Source organism: Diorhabda carinulata, chromosome 2, assembly GCF_026250575.1.
Source record: "Diorhabda carinulata isolate Delta chromosome 2, icDioCari1.1, whole genome shotgun sequence".
NCBI classification, from domain to species: Eukaryota; Metazoa; Arthropoda; class Insecta; order Coleoptera; family Chrysomelidae; genus Diorhabda; species Diorhabda carinulata.
Genome location: NC_079461.1, coordinates 26,389,356 through 26,408,306, shown reverse-complemented (window position 1 = coordinate 26,408,306; position 18,951 = coordinate 26,389,356). Strand labels below are relative to the sequence as shown.

General features: G+C 31.7%; 1 protein-coding gene and 1 long non-coding RNA gene across 2 annotated transcripts in view; one reads left to right on the top strand and one right to left on the bottom strand.

Moving 5' to 3' along the window:
- The window catches only part of LOC130890732 (5-hydroxytryptamine receptor 2C-like), a 397,879-nt gene that overhangs the window by 194,570 nt on the left and 184,358 nt on the right, over positions 1–18,951 (top strand). The window lies entirely within an intron of this gene.
- LOC130890733 (uncharacterized) overlaps positions 1–18,951 on the bottom strand; it is a 76,460-nt gene that overhangs the window by 2,400 nt on the left and 55,109 nt on the right. The window lies entirely within an intron of this gene.

Genomic DNA, 18,951 nt, shown 5'->3' with positions numbered 1-18,951 from the left:
ATTTTCGATTTGCAATAGTTCATAGCTATTCACATAATGATAGTAAGTATTGTAAGCTTTGGGTCCAGCTTCTCTGTCTGGAGGACTAGCGAGTAAAATTTGCTTCACTTCGTCTTAACTATTTTTTATCCCATATACCGCGATTACCTTTCTGACTATTAATAACTTGGTCTTTTTCAATAGATATTCTATTATTCGAATTTTAGCTCAAGTCCCAGGAGAATAGACAAACGCTTGGTTATTTTTCGACAAATAATCTATTGTCCGGCATTTAGCTAATATTCCAGGAAAATAGGCGTGCGTGGCGCGCCATCAGCCAACTGCCTATTGTCCTAGGATAGGATACTAACTAAAATCCCAGCTTGTCTATTAACCTACGATATATATATATATATATATATATATATATATATATATATATATATATATATATATATACAGTTTCCAAACATATAATGTGAGTTTTTCTACATGACAGTTTTGATATTTATAATAGTCATAATTTCAAAAAGTCTCAATTTTCCTATTTCTCAGTTTCTTCAGTTTCAAAAACCTGATAGATGGCGCTAGTTACGTCGTCTGCATTAATGTTTGAGTCTGATCACTTATGAAAAAATGAAACTTCAATAACCCACTATATCAGTCTCGTAAGATATGATAGCTTTTCAAAGAAAAATACTTTGTTATCGTACACAAATATGAATGATGTTTATTTCCACGATATATTTGTGAAGTGAAATATTTTATGTATATATCTAAAGACAATGTGAGGTAAGTTTAATGAATATAAATGACACGTACATAGTGAATATATTTGGTATAAATATCTCAGAAACTCGAATTTATATATGAAGCATTATTTGGATATATACAGGATGAATTGATAAATAAGGAAGGTGGGATGTATATACCTAAAATATAACTTGTATATATCGAATTTTTTAAATATATGCTAAACGTACACCACGTTTATTGTCTACTGTATGTAACTTTAGTGGCAATATGCTAGAACCGAGTATACATAAGTAATTTGTTTGCAAATATCACTGCAGTTTTTTCCATCATCCACCATTTTCGGAGAAGTCGTCCATTTTTATTTTTACTACTTTAATCAATAATAACAAACTTAAGCACATTTGAAGATATGAAACGAACCACTTTAGCAGAAAACAATCATAAATACTAGAGATATGTACCATTATTTAGTGCTTGTTTTTTTCCATACTCTTAGGTACAGCTGTATTCCGCCAACATGATTGCATTCCATTTCTCTGACAATTTCTTCTCCATATTAGCGATTTCTTGATGGAACCGTTCTCCATGTTTATCGAAAACTGCTGCTGAACTTTCAAGGAAGTCCAGAGAGTGTATTTTAAGAGACATGTTACATGCCATAGCTTCGTACGCTAACAGCAATTCCTCGACGTGAGCGATCTAATCATCAATTTTATGAATAACCAAAAACTAATTGCATACGTAATAAAATGCAAGTTACACACGTTTATTTTTTTAATTGAAATAGGTCACCTGTTTTGCTCATTGCCTCCGCAAACTGTTAGATAAATCCAATATTAATGTGCAAAGGAAGCAAGTAAATATTTTCCTTTGGAGTCAAAGGATCGTGGATCGTAGCGTAAAGTTTACTGTCTGTCTTCAATGAATTGTATTGAATTGTACTTAGGACAGTACAAGAGGCTTTTATCTTACGAGAAAAGTGATTTTAGGCTCGACTGTCTGGTCCTGCTAGAAAATATTGTTATACCTATTAAAATGCATCCGGAAGGTGACTGGGGAAAACTGAGGTAATATTCAGATTCAGGAGGTTATTTTACACAGGGTCAATTTTCATCCAGACCAATAAAACGGTCGAAAAGTTGCTCCTGAAGATTTATCAACTGGTTTTCGACCACCAATAGACAAAGGACAGCGACTAATAGTAATTCATATAGGAAGTTGAAGAAGGTTTCTTGAGAAAAGTAGTAGTTGTAGGTATGAACCTAAATCACTGCGAACTGTGGTTTGAATCCGTCCTTCAACATATCGAATATCATTTAATTATTGTAATAAATAACATCTACTATTATAGTCCAAAAGGATTAAAGGCTACGTAAAAAGGAGAAATAACGTGACAGTGATAGCTACGTTAAGAGGTGATTGACGATTATACTTGAAAGGTTGATGACAACAATAAAATGGCATCTAGTTAGTTACATTCCAAGCGTTTTCGGATCTAAATATCATCGTGAACTTAATATTTTGAACACAATATAGCAGTTGAAATTGGAAACATGGAGCGTTTTCTGGGTAGGGTAATAGATGAAGTTACACTATTAGCTACCACTTTCGAAAATAAGAAAAGCCCCACGGTAATACGATTCCTGAACTAGTCTTTATTAATAGTAGCAATTCACCATAATAATTTTTCCTTCCATTAAATAGTATTTAAAAGAATCTAAATCAATACGCATATTGAGGCTACCCTTTTTTATCGGACATAAAGCTTCTTGAATAAATAGTTTTTATATCACTGATGAATGAATCAACACTTACGTGATGCTCTTGAAGATTACAAATCTTGTAGAAGTTAGATTGAGGGGCTATTTAGATTATAGTATGTTGTAATTTGCTGAAATGCTGAGAGATTTTGCGAGAATAACTTCAACTCAAACTCTATATCCATCAAATTTAAAATCACGAACTAAAAAGTTACACCAGCTCTTGGAGTAATACTTTCAGTACTTGAAACTTCCCGATGAGGGACTGAGCTTTCACAATGTGAGAGCTCTGTTTTATCGCTGACTTGCTTCTATCCCAATTCAATAACTACGAAACAACTCTCATTATATTATAAATTATACTCCACTGCTTGGAAACAATATACAAAACTGAACAAAAAAATCTTTTCAATAGCTACATTTTCGACGTAATTCTTGATAAACTTGATCTTTAACCATAACTTAAAAAAATATAACGCTGATGCCAAAATTGTAATATTTTATTATTTAAGGTATAGAAATGTGAAGAAAGCATTTGTCATTATTTCCTTTAGTCTTGAAGACCAATTGTAGACAGATTTATGTGTTAGTACGGTTCACATAAAGTGTTTTTTTTAGAAGAATGTCGATTTCTTATTTTTTTTTAAATTGATAATAAAAATAGTTTTAGGACAAAAAGTTACATATTTTTTTGATAAAACATACATAGGAATGTAAGTTGCGCTCTAACCATGCAGCTTTTAGAAACTTTTTTACATTCGAAACTTCTATGAACAAAGTTCGATAACTTGAGCTTACTGTATACACATTAACAAAACAATATCCAACGGAAGATTAAACTATGCCGCGCGTGCCGAATCTCTGTAAACGGCGTTCCGAGATTATTCCAAACGTCTCACCTGGGTTGGATTAAGTATGTAATATTGGGTTTTCCTAAAAAGTGGGTCAGGTATATTAGAGAGGAATTATTTAATTGTATATTACTATACCACTAAGAAGGTTACTTGGAACGACTCACCGATAACTGGGTTAGATATTGGGAAGTTAGGGGTAAAAGCATTATTGTTTTCTTGAGGAAGTTGTGAGTAGAAATGTGTACCTGTATTGAGTATTTTTAAATAAGTAAGTAAAGGTACATGGCTTGGTGGCCACACATCATTTGGCAAAAGACTCAAATAAGATATTGAATATTAGTATGATAGGATTACTGGAAGTGATGGAGTTTAAATTTAAAATTATTGGTGTCAGATGAATGATTTATCAGAGGATAAACTTGATTATCAGGTTGTACTGAAACTTTTACACAGTATGACATGAGACGTAGTTGTTGTCTCAAACATAAAGGAGGTTCTTAGAGCGTCTTAGAGCTTTAGAATTAAGAGTTTTTAAATCAGTTCTATTTGTTGTACATGTATATAAAGCTTCCATAGTCTAGTTTGGAACGAACGAGAGATTTGTAGACCTGTGGCAGGGTTTTCTCATTGAAGTTGACCCAAATTTTTAAATTTTAGTACCGCTATATTTTTTTTATTTCATTGATATGACCCTTTCAGGTTAAGTTACTATCAAAAATAAGAATCAAATTATTTTTATAGAGTTATACAGTGGAAACTTAATAAATTGACTGACGTGGTTTTATTTTTATTTCATTATTATTTTTATCATTTTATCACTTTTTATTCTTATTAAAAGTGAGAAATTAATATTTTGATTGGAAGTAAAAAGATTAAAATGAAATTTGATTCGAAAATATCTAACCAAATAAGTTAAATAGAGCATGGTGAAAAGATGTCAAGTTCAAAATACATTACTCGTTATTCACATAAAGTTAATCGATCAATTTTCAACACAATGGCCTCTTTATTCAATTAATTCGTTTAGTAGATTTCTAACAAAATAAATTTAATTATAAAATTAGTTGCATTCGTTCAAAGAGTCCTATTCTGTGCTAATGTTTTAACGTCTTTCCACTATGGCCCTCGTTTTTTTACTACTTGCTTCGTTTTAAATCTGCTACTTCTTGTAATTCCTTTAATTTTCCTCAAAAATCTTATTTCAGGGGCAGTTAATTCGGTAATTTTATTTTGTTTCAGGGCGTTATAAAATCTACTAGCTTTTCCAAATATTTGTTCTATTTCTTCATTAATTGTTCCTTATTTTCCTTTTTTTTTGTTATGAACATGACTTTATAAGTGTACCTCGTTACCTATAATTTAACGATTTTTGTCTTGTGTCTTTTTTCCACAAGACCAAAACATGGTTTTACTCGTTTTAATGTTAATTTCTATAGTAATTCTCTTTTTTTTTAAGTTTATTGATTATAATTTATCTACTCGTAATATGCCTTCGGATGCGTTATTCTCATCGGTGAATAGTAGTGTTAATGATACATTTTATACTTAGTTTATGTGTATAGGTGTACAGAAAGTGTTTCATAAGTAATGTCGGTCTTCATATGTGGAAATTCCTTGGTCGCAATTTGTTTATTGATGCAATACGTTACTATAGATAGATAGATAGATATGTCCTTACTATTATAAATTATTCATAAATAATCGCAAACAGTTATTAGTACTTTGTACATATAGATATCATATTACCTTATTGTAATATGTGATTCATAAAATAATAGGAAATTATTACTATTAAAATGGTAACATAATATGTGAAGATTAAGTTGGAATTTCTGGAACCGTTGGCGATATTCATACTGAACACACTGTTTACACTACCACTACACCAACACTCACAATTACACCGTCTGACGCGCGTTTCGGTAACCAAGTTAACGTCTTCAGAGACTGGAGGTAAACTATTTCCTGGGGTGGTGTAAACAGTGTATTTAGTATTTCAAGATTGGATTTTCAGTACATTTAAAAATTCATCTATTGTATAAAAGCAGTATTTCAGAAGAAAAGTTTTTATATTGAATAACTTGAAAATTCGTCATAGCAACCAGGATGCACGAAATATTTTAGAAATGTGTTGTACCATGTGACAGTCAACTTATTGTTTTGTGTCGTTTTCAATCTAAATTTTGAAGGTAGAAAGTTCTTATTATTTCTAGTGGAATTATCATGAATATTTTCATGTTTCGTCAGAACAAATTGTTATGTATTTCTATCAATATTTCTAAAATGTATGAGCACGGAAGTGGCAATATTTCAAGTTTTTTAAAGATTTCTCCACAATTTGTGTTTTTGGGTAAATGATCCTTATTACTGTTTTCTAAAATACAAATATTTTGTTCACTGATGAGCAGTCACCCCAAAGTATAATACCATATGTCATATTGCCGTGAAAAAGTGAGTTGTCAATAACTTAATAGGTATGCAAATTTTCAACACGACTCGTTAATTTTGAGCAAACGTGATCAATATGAGGTCCACAATTTAAAATGGTATCCAAGTAAATGCCTAGTAGTATCACTGGCTCCGATTTCACATCCCATTTTTTTACATTAAAGAGATGTTTTTTTTTTGTTCTCATTTAGGCTCAATTCATTAGCCACAAACTACTGATTTAAAAAAGTGTTATCACTCACTTTTGTACTATCGATACCATACAGGTATCGATAGCTTCTGGTAAATCATTATCAAATAAATAGTATCAGATAAAAATAATCAGATATATAGTAGTGTGGCCAAAATAGATCCTTCAGGGATGCCATTGCATATAGTGCGTTAATCTGAGATGCCAGTAATTTGTATGCTTTCCTTCTAATACCATTAAAATTTTAGTTTGTCGAGCAGTAGATCTGTCGCATAGTTCTTTAGAGCATGTAGTGCGATAAATATGAAATTAGTGTATTGTTAGGCCATTATTTAAAACAAAAGTTTAAAGCTGCCATAAGATGATCGTTTTGTTGGACGCATTGTTACTTGCGATGAAAAATACATTTATCTAAGAACAGAGGTCGAGTATTCTTGCGAGTCTGGTGGAATTATGAAGATTTTAAATAATCATTCCAGACATTCGAGCTATACATTTCGAGGTATATATATGTAGTTAGATTACTATTTATCCAGATTTACGGCTAAATTCTTGTGTTAATCTCAAAGAATAGTTTAACAAAGGTCTCAAAGAGTTTGCTAAGCATTGAGTTAAATCCATAGAATACGATCATCTATACTTTGAACATTAAGGCTCTCTTTATCTATGTTTATTTAACAAAAAAAAAACAAAAATGAAAATTGAAAACCGACATTATTCATGAGAGAGACTTATTTCCTCTCATTTCTTCAGTTCCATTTTATTTTTCAGGTAGAAAGAAAATATTGTAGGATAGACTTTTTATTACAAGTAGTCTCCATTCAGGTAAAACTGAGTTTTGGCATTCAAAGCTCTAGAAGTCTGTAACCAATAACATTTCCACAGTTTCACGTTTTGCTCCTTGCCCTTCAATTCTCCTGTACTAATTAGTAATTATTGGAAAAAATCGTCGTTTGCTCAATACGTAGTTGAACTATTATCTAGTCTGGTCTACACTTTGTACATTTTCATGTATTTACTTCGCGATTTTACCAATAACTGAATTCTTTTGCCGTTCTTCAATGTTGATGCGAAATATTATATCATTTCAGTTTTTCCACAAGCTCGACTTCTCTACCATCAATTTTTCTAATGTTCCACATAATTTTTGAATTCGATTTGCATTCCTGATGTAATATATTTTTCTTTTGTTTTGCTGATGTAATATATGTTTCTTTCCAAGATAGTAATTCGATATTTTTTTGATATTTCTGCTATCATTCTTGTAAAAGTTTTCTCATTTTCTCTATTGCGTAGTTAAATTTCTTCATTTCTTTATCAATCAATAATATTTGAAAACTATATTTTCTGTGCACATTTCTTCTTTGCTGCTTTCTTGCTTTCTGATTGTACTACTTTCTTTCTTCTTGATAATCATTATATATAAAGAATTTTTTAATCATGCGATTGGGTTTCATTGTGCATAATTTTGTACTCTATGCTGTTTAAATCCAACATTTATGCTTTTTCTCAACTTTTTATTGTAATTCCAACAATCACTTGAATGTTTTATTATCCAGAATCATTCATACAGTTTTAGCGTCATTGACCTTATAAAAGTTAGAAACTGAAATGTTCCATTCCAGGAAGAGAAATGTGAATCAAATAGAGAAATAACTTTAATGGAAAAGTTTTATTCGTGTACCTATTTGTTATCTGTTGTTCGATGCGGTTTATTGAGTTTTTGGTCAGAAAATTGATTACAATAGCTATGTTATCGTAGTGCCAAAATCAGTCAGATTAAATTGAAGGTAATTAAATTTCATATAAGATTGTGAAATAAGAACAAGGTCAATGACAATCTTTTTCTTTAATAGAAACAGATCAATTTATTCTGACATCAAACATATTATAAAATACGAGAGAAACACGAAATATTTTATCAGAATATCAGAGGAAATGATCCTACAGAGACGGAAAAGTTTTTAACGAAATAAAACGACTTAATAGTAAATTTATTGTTCTACGGAAATAAAATAGTTAATTACTCTTCAGTTAGGTAAATCCACAGAACTTGACTGATAATGTCATGGACGATGGTTCCATCGTGAAAATTACTGCGGAAAAGCGAAACTTGAGTTTGTTGATTGCATCACCTTGCTACCAACCCGGAAATATACGTCAACGGAAACAGATAGATGAGTTTGTAAGAGCGTTCTAAGCATATATAGTACGATTTAATGGGCTGGAGGAACTTATTTCATGGAAATGAAGAGAAAAATATTAAAGAACTTGAGAAATTGATTTTTATGCGATGACGACGGTTTTTGACGCTCATGTTTGAATTTAATTGTAAATGCAACGTGAACATGAACGATCTTTTGATAGTTCAGTCAAAACTGTTTAACACAATTAAATGATACCTTTTATTTCGTTACGGGATTAGGGTGACATTCAACAAGCAAGAGTATGGGTTCTATTGTTATAATTCTCAGATATAAACAATAATATTATTTTCTAGTACGTTCACTTCTATATAGACCTAGTCGAGTTCATAACAGCCTTGCGACTATTAGCGAACAGAGAATTCTTTACCATTTACATCCTGTTTTATAATCCAAGCCCCACTGGCATTTCAACTGAAGTTTCCTTCATGCTACCTGTAGCTGAAAATCGCAAACTCACAAAGTACAATAATATAACAATTTATCTATTGTGAAAATCATATATGGCATTTTAACAAATTTGGGTAGTTTTATTCCATGTATATGTGGAATCAGCTATTCGAAATCATTCGAAAAAATCCAAGTCGTCTTATAGTTTCTAAATGTCAATATACAGAGGCTGGCAACGCTGTCGAAAAAGATTAAAACGGAGCATGTTCGTAATTCAGGCAGTTGTGCTCGTCGAGAAGATGCATTTTTAGAATCAATAACCGATACAAGTTCACGCTTCAAGAAAGAATTTTTTTGTTACAAGACTATTTCAACAACAATTTCCGAAATCCTCGCTATAAAATCGTTCGACAGTGTTGAAGACGTACCAGATATTCTTACAAACAGTCTCGGTTGCCGACGTGCCGCGTTTTGGATGACTGGTATCTGTAACAACTAATGAAAATATGAAAGCAGTAGCGCTGGTATTAGTTGAGCAGCCAAACCAATCTAGAGTGTGACTATCAGGAGCACTTCAAATATCCGATAGTTTTTACCGACGGATACTGAAACACAGGTACTATCGAGTTTACGTCCGCGTTTTATCCACGCACTGCATGAGAATGATTCGATCGCAGACTGGAATTTTGCGAGTGGTATGTTGGTTGCTGTCAAGATGACACGTAGTTCCAGCATTCCAATTTTTTGGAGAAAGCAGCCTTCCAGCTGAACGGTATGGTCAATCGGCATAACTACGTTTACTGGAACGACCAGAATCCTCACGTCTTAATTGAAGAAGATTTAAATCTGCCTGGTTTGTGAGCAGTTATTCATGCGAGGAGTCTAGTGTGTCCGTAATGTTTCACTTGACGGGCCAAAGTTATCTGAAAACTTCTTAAGATTCACGTGGGCAAATGGACAACGATCCAACACTTGCGAACATCTGTCATTTCATGCAGGTTGGACCTTCTCCACATTACGCGTAATATGTGCAAGAGAACCTTAATGTTCATTTTTGAGAATGGATATAGGCAGGCGAGGATTCGTTAAATGGTCCGCACGGTCATGGGATCTGACACCTTATGATTTTTCCTGTGGGGTCTTCTCAAGAACGCGTAGAGAAACGTTACAATAAATACTTTGAGCAAGATGTGCATCAATTTGAACACTTGTAGTAACCCTTTTTCGTATCCTTTTTGTAATTTCTTTCAATAAATTCATTTTAACGCTGCATTTTTTTTCTTAATCCAAATTTGTTGCGAACCTCTGTATTGTTCGTCATTGGACAAAAATATTTTTCTTTTCTGATGAGCTTGAGTTCAAGCTTAATGTTTAATGTGTCATAACCCTTTTGTAAATGTTTTTAGGGAGAGAAATGGGATTTTGTTTATCCACTTTATTCAAAAATTTAACACACTAACAGGACAGTATTGCACATAATTGCTTGATAAGATAAATGGAAAAACTGCAAAAAGGGACGGTATTTGAAGTATAAGAATTTGTATCATACTTCACCATGGCTGAAATTTACGTACTACATTTTGACTTCATTGACCAACCACCGTATTCACAAAATCTAGGCCCCAGTGACTTTTCTCTTTCCTTACTTAAGAGTTTCACTTGCAGAGAGTAATGTAATTGCCTATTTCGAGGAGAAAATGGCGACTATTATTTTAAAGGCTTGAAAATACAAAAGTATATATATTTTTGAAAGTAAATTATGCTGAAAAGTAAAAATGTTTATGAAAATAATGTCTTGTTTATTCTCAGGTCAAAAACTTCTCAAACAGCCCTCGTTTAATGATTTCATTGACAATTTTTAAAGATATTGAGTAGTTTCTTAGAACATATTATGGTGAGACAAGCAACTAAGACAAGTAACAATCAGACCTATAATGAACTATCCATCAGAAACCAGACCAGAAACATCGAACACGAAACAACTCTTGGAAACAACAGAAATGAAAGTTCTTAGGCGAATCTCGTGAAAAACACCAATAGACCTAAAAAAGAGCGAAACCAAATAAGAAGATTATGTGACTTGGATAACATTAACGAATGGGTATCATAGCGGAAAAAACTATGAAACCAACATATAAGTTGAATGACAGACGATAGATGATAGATAGACTTGTGAACATTACATGGGATAAATCTTCAATTGGAATACGGATTAGAAACTAATTACAGAAGAGGTATAGCGGGATATATACAGGATAATGAAAGATATGAAAGACTTATAATAAAAGAAAGAAGGAGCTCTTTCAAGTTACCTTGAAAAAATATCTGATCTCGTGTAGATTGAAAGTAGATAGATAATGAGTTTATGCTCTAATCATGAAAGTTGTGGAAATGAGTAAGCATAAGTGAGACGTATGAAAATTAAAAAAAGCAAATATATATGAATGGATGACGTATGAATGATGGCCTACCAAGTAATTCGATTTTCACGTGTAATTGCCATTTGAAGAATTCGAAATTTATTTTTTGTATTGAAAGGTACAAAAATTTACGATATCTAAAATATACTAGTTATACCTCAAAAAATATTTACCAGACAAAATAATAAAATTATTTCAGATTCTCAAAGCTGAGTGTTCTGCGCTTTAATAAATAAGGTTTCAAATATTTCAATATCAAAAGCTTGGCGCTGGCAAAATCAAAGAAATCAGCAATATTGCCACCTGCGTGTTGATTTATTCTAGTCTTTGATGATTGTGATATTCGATTGGGGATTGGAAAGAAGTTAAATTCATCATTATTACACCACAGTGATTCTATCAATAATAATTTATCTACAATTTAACAAGAAATATTCAATTTATATATAAAATTCTTTGGCGCCTTCGTAAAATATAACTAACGTAATTTTCGATGATTTGTACTTGTAGAACTCGACCTCAACTATTTTAACGGCTCTAATATAATATCAAACTACATTTCTTGATGAAACTAAGGCATAAGGGCAACTTTTAACAGCGCAAATACCATCTGGTACATAAAGCTTGACTGGTCTAGGAAAGTTGAAAATTTCGTCTCTAATTACATTTTCTAACTAAATTTTAGTCATAAAGCATGTCAAATGTGAAAAAGATTCAAAAAAGGGACTATTATTTATTCATTGCAAAGAAAGAAATTAATGGATAGAGTTCATGGCTATTAGATGGTTATTATTTGGATTTTGAACTGTTCTAGATTTTGTACGACTTTGCGAAATTATTATGTGTGAAGTGATTTTTTAATATGTGAGACTTCTTCACATTCCAATCACTAAAAATTGGCCTTTTTTATATAAGTTACATGTCCACTTTCTTGACTTCGTGTTCTTTGCTTTCTTTCCTTCTTTGAACCTCTTTCATACTCTAGAAATCGTTTTTCTAATTAATACAATATCTGCATTATACTCTATGGAGGTTTAATTCAATAGTTATAATCAAATTACTCAGCTAGACGTTTTGGACAAACTGTCTTCAAAATAAAACATTAATTATATTTTAGGAATTTTATCTGCTTCTATCAATATAAAAAAATAACTTAATTTCGGTAGAAATACGTATTGGTCAGCAATAAAGTTAAGTCAGTGTAAGTTCTTTCATAAAGTTTTAGGTATATAAATTGTACGTTTGTTCCTAATTTATGGAACATATTCAACAATCACGACGCAATATTTGTACCTACATTTTAATATTAGTATATACACGTTCAAGCATATCACGATGATTTCTATTTGGTAGTTTTAACAAAAAATATAATTTTCTTAAGTTTATTATCAAATTAAACATATTTTATCCTGAATTATAAATTTATTCGACAGTTCCAGCTTGTGTTATTTCGTTTGGATCAAAAATAAGTGAAAAACATACTGTTGAAGTCATTTATAAAATTATTATAAAGAAGAAGTTACTTAATACACAATTATAATTGGTCCTCTTTATTCACGTTGTGATTTTCAAAACAAATATATACGTATAAGCTTTATGAAATCGGTTTCTACCTGTGATTTCCTGATGTATACATACCCTTCTCTTGCGATTACGCGTCGAATCCAAACTAAGCTAATCAACGGTAAATTCCGGTTCCGGGGAAGGACAAGAAATGAAAATACGGTATCCAGAAATTAACACATAAATATCAAATACCCAGACCCATGTTTACTCTCAGTTTACCGAGCCGATCTTAATGGTATACAGGACGTTGGTGCCATGCCGATAAATGAGAATTATGAATTGTAACGAAGTCATTGCCAGCTATATTATGAGCGTTTTCTTATTGGGAACGTGGCAGTGAAACACCAAAGTGGACTAATTTTAATATATTTTCCGAGCTTTCGATTACTTATGTATTCATCGTCTGGGAAATAATTAATTGAGATTTGTGGTGGCTTTGAGTTGTATAAATTCTTCTAGAAATTTTAAGTTCATAGGATTCAAAATTCGATGTTCAAAGTGACGTTGATAGAAATATTTAATATACTAATTTATATTTAATATACTAAATGACTTAAAAAAAAACAATTAAAATAAGTGAAGTAATTCGTATTAATATTTTCCAAAAATTTGAGAAAAAATTTTAAGAAAGAACTGAATGACTTTTTAATAGTTGCAAAGAAAAAATGTAAGGAAAATTGATAACCTAATATTGAAACATCAACCTATTGCTGAAAAAACAAATGGAATAAAATCGAAATGTATCGAAAATTTAACTGATCTTGTCATACCAGATGAAGTGAAAGAAGTTTTATCTTCAGGTCCCAATTCTGCACAAAATATTTCCATTGACAAAGAATTACCTGAGACAAATATCTTATGTAATATTGAATGTAACACCAATCATATGAATAACGAAATTCATCTGAATAATCAAAATAAAATAAGATCTGATACTTGTCAAATAAAAGTCGAAACGGCAATCTTTATCTTGCAAAAATTATTAATCAACCACCTGTTTTCTTCCATTTTTGGCTGTCTATACCAACCAACGCAGCCTTTTTGCCATTACTATATAGCCACTTTCTGCATTACCATATAACCTTCCAATATCGGCTTTCATTCTTCTCCATTCCATCTTGTTCCACTCGTATCCCACCACTCCTCTCTCCCATGCGTTTAGCCAATTTGCCTCTCTCTTAATCGTGACCCACATTCACTACCATAATTATATCGAGGGTTGTATAACTGTCTTTTAAATTCTTACATCAGAGGTTTCCTAGAGCTCCAACTGTTTCATTGCGACTTGCCAATATCTTGTCGAATTCTTTAATTTCATCCCCTTAACTTGTTACTGTTACTTTCAGGTATTCAAACTGTTTTGCTCTGATGTGATTTTTAATTGTTTGCCACTTAAAAAGTCGTTAACCATTTCCATATACTTGGTTTTATGTTCCTGACATGTATTAGAAAATAACATATATATGCATAAAATAAATTGTTGTCATGGATTGAATGTTATCATACAAGCAGATACTTTAGAATATTATCAGTATTTGCCAGAATTTAGCAGCTAGATTTATCGTTCATTTCATACTGAACGTACTGCGGATTACAGTGTTACCTCATTTTTGGAAAACTGCTTGTCTTTTACACTTTCGTTTATGTGGTATGAATTTCTTATAATTTAGATCAAAAAGTATCAATGGATGATAATAAAATATTGCAAGTAATTATGTATTTTGAGTAAAAATCAGATTCATAACGTGTCTTTTAGAATAATAGCTGGATTTTTTACCAGTAAGTTTGAGCGTGTTAATTGAGAAAAGGAATGGAAAAAAATATAAATAAGAATTTTAGTTACGACTTTAACAAATATAGAGCTAAGCAGGACTAGCAAGGAAATGCTGACCATCAGTGGCGTATAAATTTTATAGCAAGAAGAATAATTGCAAGCGAATATCCACATTATCTAATGTAATGTAATGATATTTTAGATTAAAATATAATTCACGTAACCTATATACTTTACCATTTATGATATATAATATAAGTAGAAAATAAATTTCCTTCTGTAAACTCTAGTCATTGTTGTTATTCTTAATCAATTTGGTGCAAGTCTTATTAAATGGAACAATATCGAACTAATCAGTTGAATAAAAAACAGGCATGTGTACAGTACATCCTACATTTTGTTTTCTTCTTTGTGTGTTATACCTCTGCCTGCCGGGACATCAATATTTTTTCTAAGTAACGGATATGATAGGGTGCATTTTCTATAAAAAATTATCCCATATGATTGAAATAAATTAGAACCAGTCTTAAAAAAAATAAATAATTTCCTCTGTGAATAATAAATAAGCACATTCCTTTAACAGAAGATTCTTTCAAGCCAGTTAGATTTCCATTATTAAAAGCCTGTAGTGATCTCTGTAGTGAAACGTGGTAGAGTGTTTGATTTTTTGTGATCCTCATTAACCCACGTTTCGTAGTGAAATATATTTTGGTGTCTGAATATCGAAAAAGTCTCTCCTCCATATTATAATCTCTTCTTTCCCAATCAACAATCTTTCCGATATCTTTTCGCATACCAAAATCCCATTTTACCCGAATTTTCTTTGTAATACCCTTAACGATATTTTATTTATACTATCAACCTTATAATTAATTGATGAAGGGCTTTTCACGCGGGTATTTGCTTCTTAAATTAAAATCCGTGAATTTTTTGTACGTGATGTACTTCATTGTGTTGCCCAATAAAATTTTTATACATTCCTCGCTGAAGTTTTCTGTCACTTCGAATTATTCGGAAGACTTTTTTGAAAAATTTCATTCTATTATTCAATATAGTTGTATTCAACGGAGATAAAACGATTATAATGGTCATATAATTTTTCAATGTTTTTTTTGTATTACGATTTATCTTTAGCCTTCAAATAGGCTTCCATTTCAGCGATAACCTCTTTATCGTTACATAATTTTTGTCCAGCTAGTATCCTAGGAAAAATTCGCTAGGTCTAAACCTGGAGAATATGATGGATACGGAAGCAATTCAGAGCCCAATTCATATATTGTCTTGATAAAACAGCACTTTCTACTTCTTATAATTGGACCGTTTTTTACAATTTCGTCTGTTAAACCCTCAAATTATGCTTTGTAATAATAGCTTTTCTAGGTTTTTTCTTTTTTAAGATAGTCAATGTTTATTATACTATGCGCATCCCAAAACACTAAAGCCATAACCAGCTCTCTCTCCTCGCATTGGAGTCGGTTCATCACGTGCACTATGAAAACCCATGTTTCATCCGTTACAGTATATCGATGCAAAAATTTGCTTTTATTACGATTAAAGAGCTCCAAATTCCGAATTATCAATTCGTTGGCGCTTTTGATCGACTGTGAGCTCGCGCCGCATATCCAAATATGCGTTCACAATATGTTTAGCACTTTCCTTTGATAAGTTTAGGGTCTAAGCTGCCTCAATCGACTTCACTTCCTAGTTATTTGAAATTATATTGTGGACTACTGTTTTCGTCGGTTTCAGCCTCTTTGGGGCGTCTTCTCCATGGAATGTCCACATTGCTTATTTCGCCTTGTTCAATTCAGCAAACCACTTCTCTAGAATTGATTTTCCTTGCGCTAAGTCGGAATAATGTTTATCCAGACAAGCCTCAATAGTAATTTATTACCAGAAAGCAAAGCTTTATTAAACACAAAATTTCTTTTTATCAAATAACAAAAGTTGGTTGACTCAAAATCCCATTATTCACATACCAGCAATACGACATCTGTCAAGTTTATACATCAGGCTTTCAACGGATAGAGCTAAAACAAAATCTTATGGATAAATGGTAGAATGAATCTACCTCTTTTTATTACCTCTCACTTCCCAGAGAGGGGAAAAAGGCTGCAATTGGAGTAGAGCCGTCATAATAAACGGACACATGTGATTAACAATTAACAGATTTTTCATTCTTCTCTCGATTTTCCGTTGATTCGAACGCCAGCCTTTGGGGCCATTATAATTTTTCAATGATTCTTACGTCGGAATTATCAACTCTTTCCCTTAATATATTTATTACCTTTTCGTGTTGTACTCGATCAAATGCCTTTTAGTTATCGATAAAGACTGCAAATACGTCTTTTCGTTGGTCCCGGCATTTTTTTTAGTAATTTATTCAGTGCAAAAATACTTCTCGTGTTCCCAACCCATTTCTGAAGCCGAATTGAGTTTCGTCTTGTTCTTCGCACTTATTTCTGATTCAAGCGTAGATGATTCTTATGAATATTTTCATAGTGTGAGTCATAAGATTTATCTAATAATTGCCATAGGTATTAAATATTGGAAAAGTACAATGTCAGAAGATAAATATATATAATTACGTCCCTTAGAATGCTAACTGCTAATAGGTGAAAAAACAATTATTAACCATGATGAAATATGAAATTTCAGCTTCAAAAATCCATAGTGACAAACAATTTTATGGAATATTTAGTATGATATTTGGTATTTAGAATTGTTTTCGTAATCTACGAGGACTACATGTAAGATTCTTATGATCTTCATCAATTTATATGATGAGAAAATATCAAGGGTTGTATCGTGATTTTCTGAATTTGATAAAAATAAAAATTGGGGTCATTTCCAAACTAGTAATACAGTTTTAATTGAATTTATTACAGTGACGTTTAATGTAAAAGAACCTTTTCGAATTGAACCTCGCATACGTTCAGATACGTTGAGATAAGTTTTGATGTTAGCTTTCCAAACATGCATTTTTCGATATTTATCAAATATTCAAATGTGCTTTGGATATAAAATTTATAATGAAAATTTCCCGATTGGTCCCATATCAAGATTATACATTAAATATGTTATGAATACATGTAGACGACAGGGAATGTCAGTGCCTTGAATATAACTGAAAAGGGATAAAGTTCGGACAAAGCTGCATCTGTTTGTGATATCTGAGGGAGACTGTGCAAAAGGACCCGAAAAACATAAATTATACCCACATATATTGAAAAAAATAACATTGAATAAGATTGGGAGAGATAAATAAATATTCATTTTGAGAATGGGGTTTGTGGATATCATTATTTTACCATATTACCTACAAGTACAAAAGGGAATAATTGTAGTTATTATAGAAATACGAAGTTCCAAATACTTGACTCTGATAAAAGTTGGAGCTAGTAGGAGAATGCACTTAGTCTCTGAACTCATTGGGAGCAAACAAACAAAGTTACTCTGACTTGGGTACCCATCAACACCAGTCCGGAATACAAGTCGAATTGGTCAAGATGATAGCAAAGTGAATTCACAGCCTCTATGCTTTAGCTCATCTAATCTAATCTAATATAAGGTTTTATGATTCAAAGTCTGGTTGATTTGCAACTAAAACAATAGAAGAATAGAAGAATAAATTTTAAGATATTTTTGATATCCATAAAAAAATGGTTATTCAAGTTAATTTGTGGGATAATTATTAAGTACTGGAGTGTTATATCTGAGTTTGAAATTCAGTTAATCACCAAAAAATACAAATAGACGTGTTTACAGCTCAGATAATATAAAAAATCAATACAGAGTGTGAATGTTTAAAATCACTGGTTGTGTAATTTCGTATTATTACCAAGATTGCTTTCATCGAAGATTATTTCAGTTATCAATTTTATTTTCGTTATCAAAATAAGTCTATTTGATATTTTCGATTCTCTCCGTTTAATTCTACTCTTATCATTACTATAAAACTTTTCTGTTGGGAAAAATTATAACTTATATATAAATAGCAAATATTCTATGCCAAAAACCAAATAGTTACTGTCAATAACATGTTCAATGATACTTTTACTATTTGGGATGAAAACGTGGAACCACAATTATATCAAAGTAGACAGTAGAGGTTAGTTCGAATATAAAAATTTTTCAATATTCATTCCTTCACAAGCCTGTTTTTATATTTTAATTTTTTTATAACTCATACACACAGTTTAACAAATGATAATTTAGAAGGAGACCTTATATATTGAGACCACATACCATTATTATCATCATCATTTGCAGCGTCAATATTTCACGTTATTTCTTTCCTCACAATTTCTATCGTTGGCTGTGCGGCATCACGTTATTTTGGCTAGTTTCATAATGTCGTGGATCCCCTTGATTTAGGATTTACCCTGGGTCCCCTTAAGTTTTTTGAATAGAACTACGTACATTTTTTATAGAGTGGTTTTGGCTTTCCAGTCCCTGTATATCTCCTTGTGTGACTCTGCATCTCACTGTTCCACCTTCAAAATACATTGACTCCTCTCAAAGGAGGCTAATTTTCTGAGGGTTATATGCTCCACTTCACAAGGTGTAAGCACTACTCCTTCGAGTTATCTCAGTCTATTGCTCGGAGA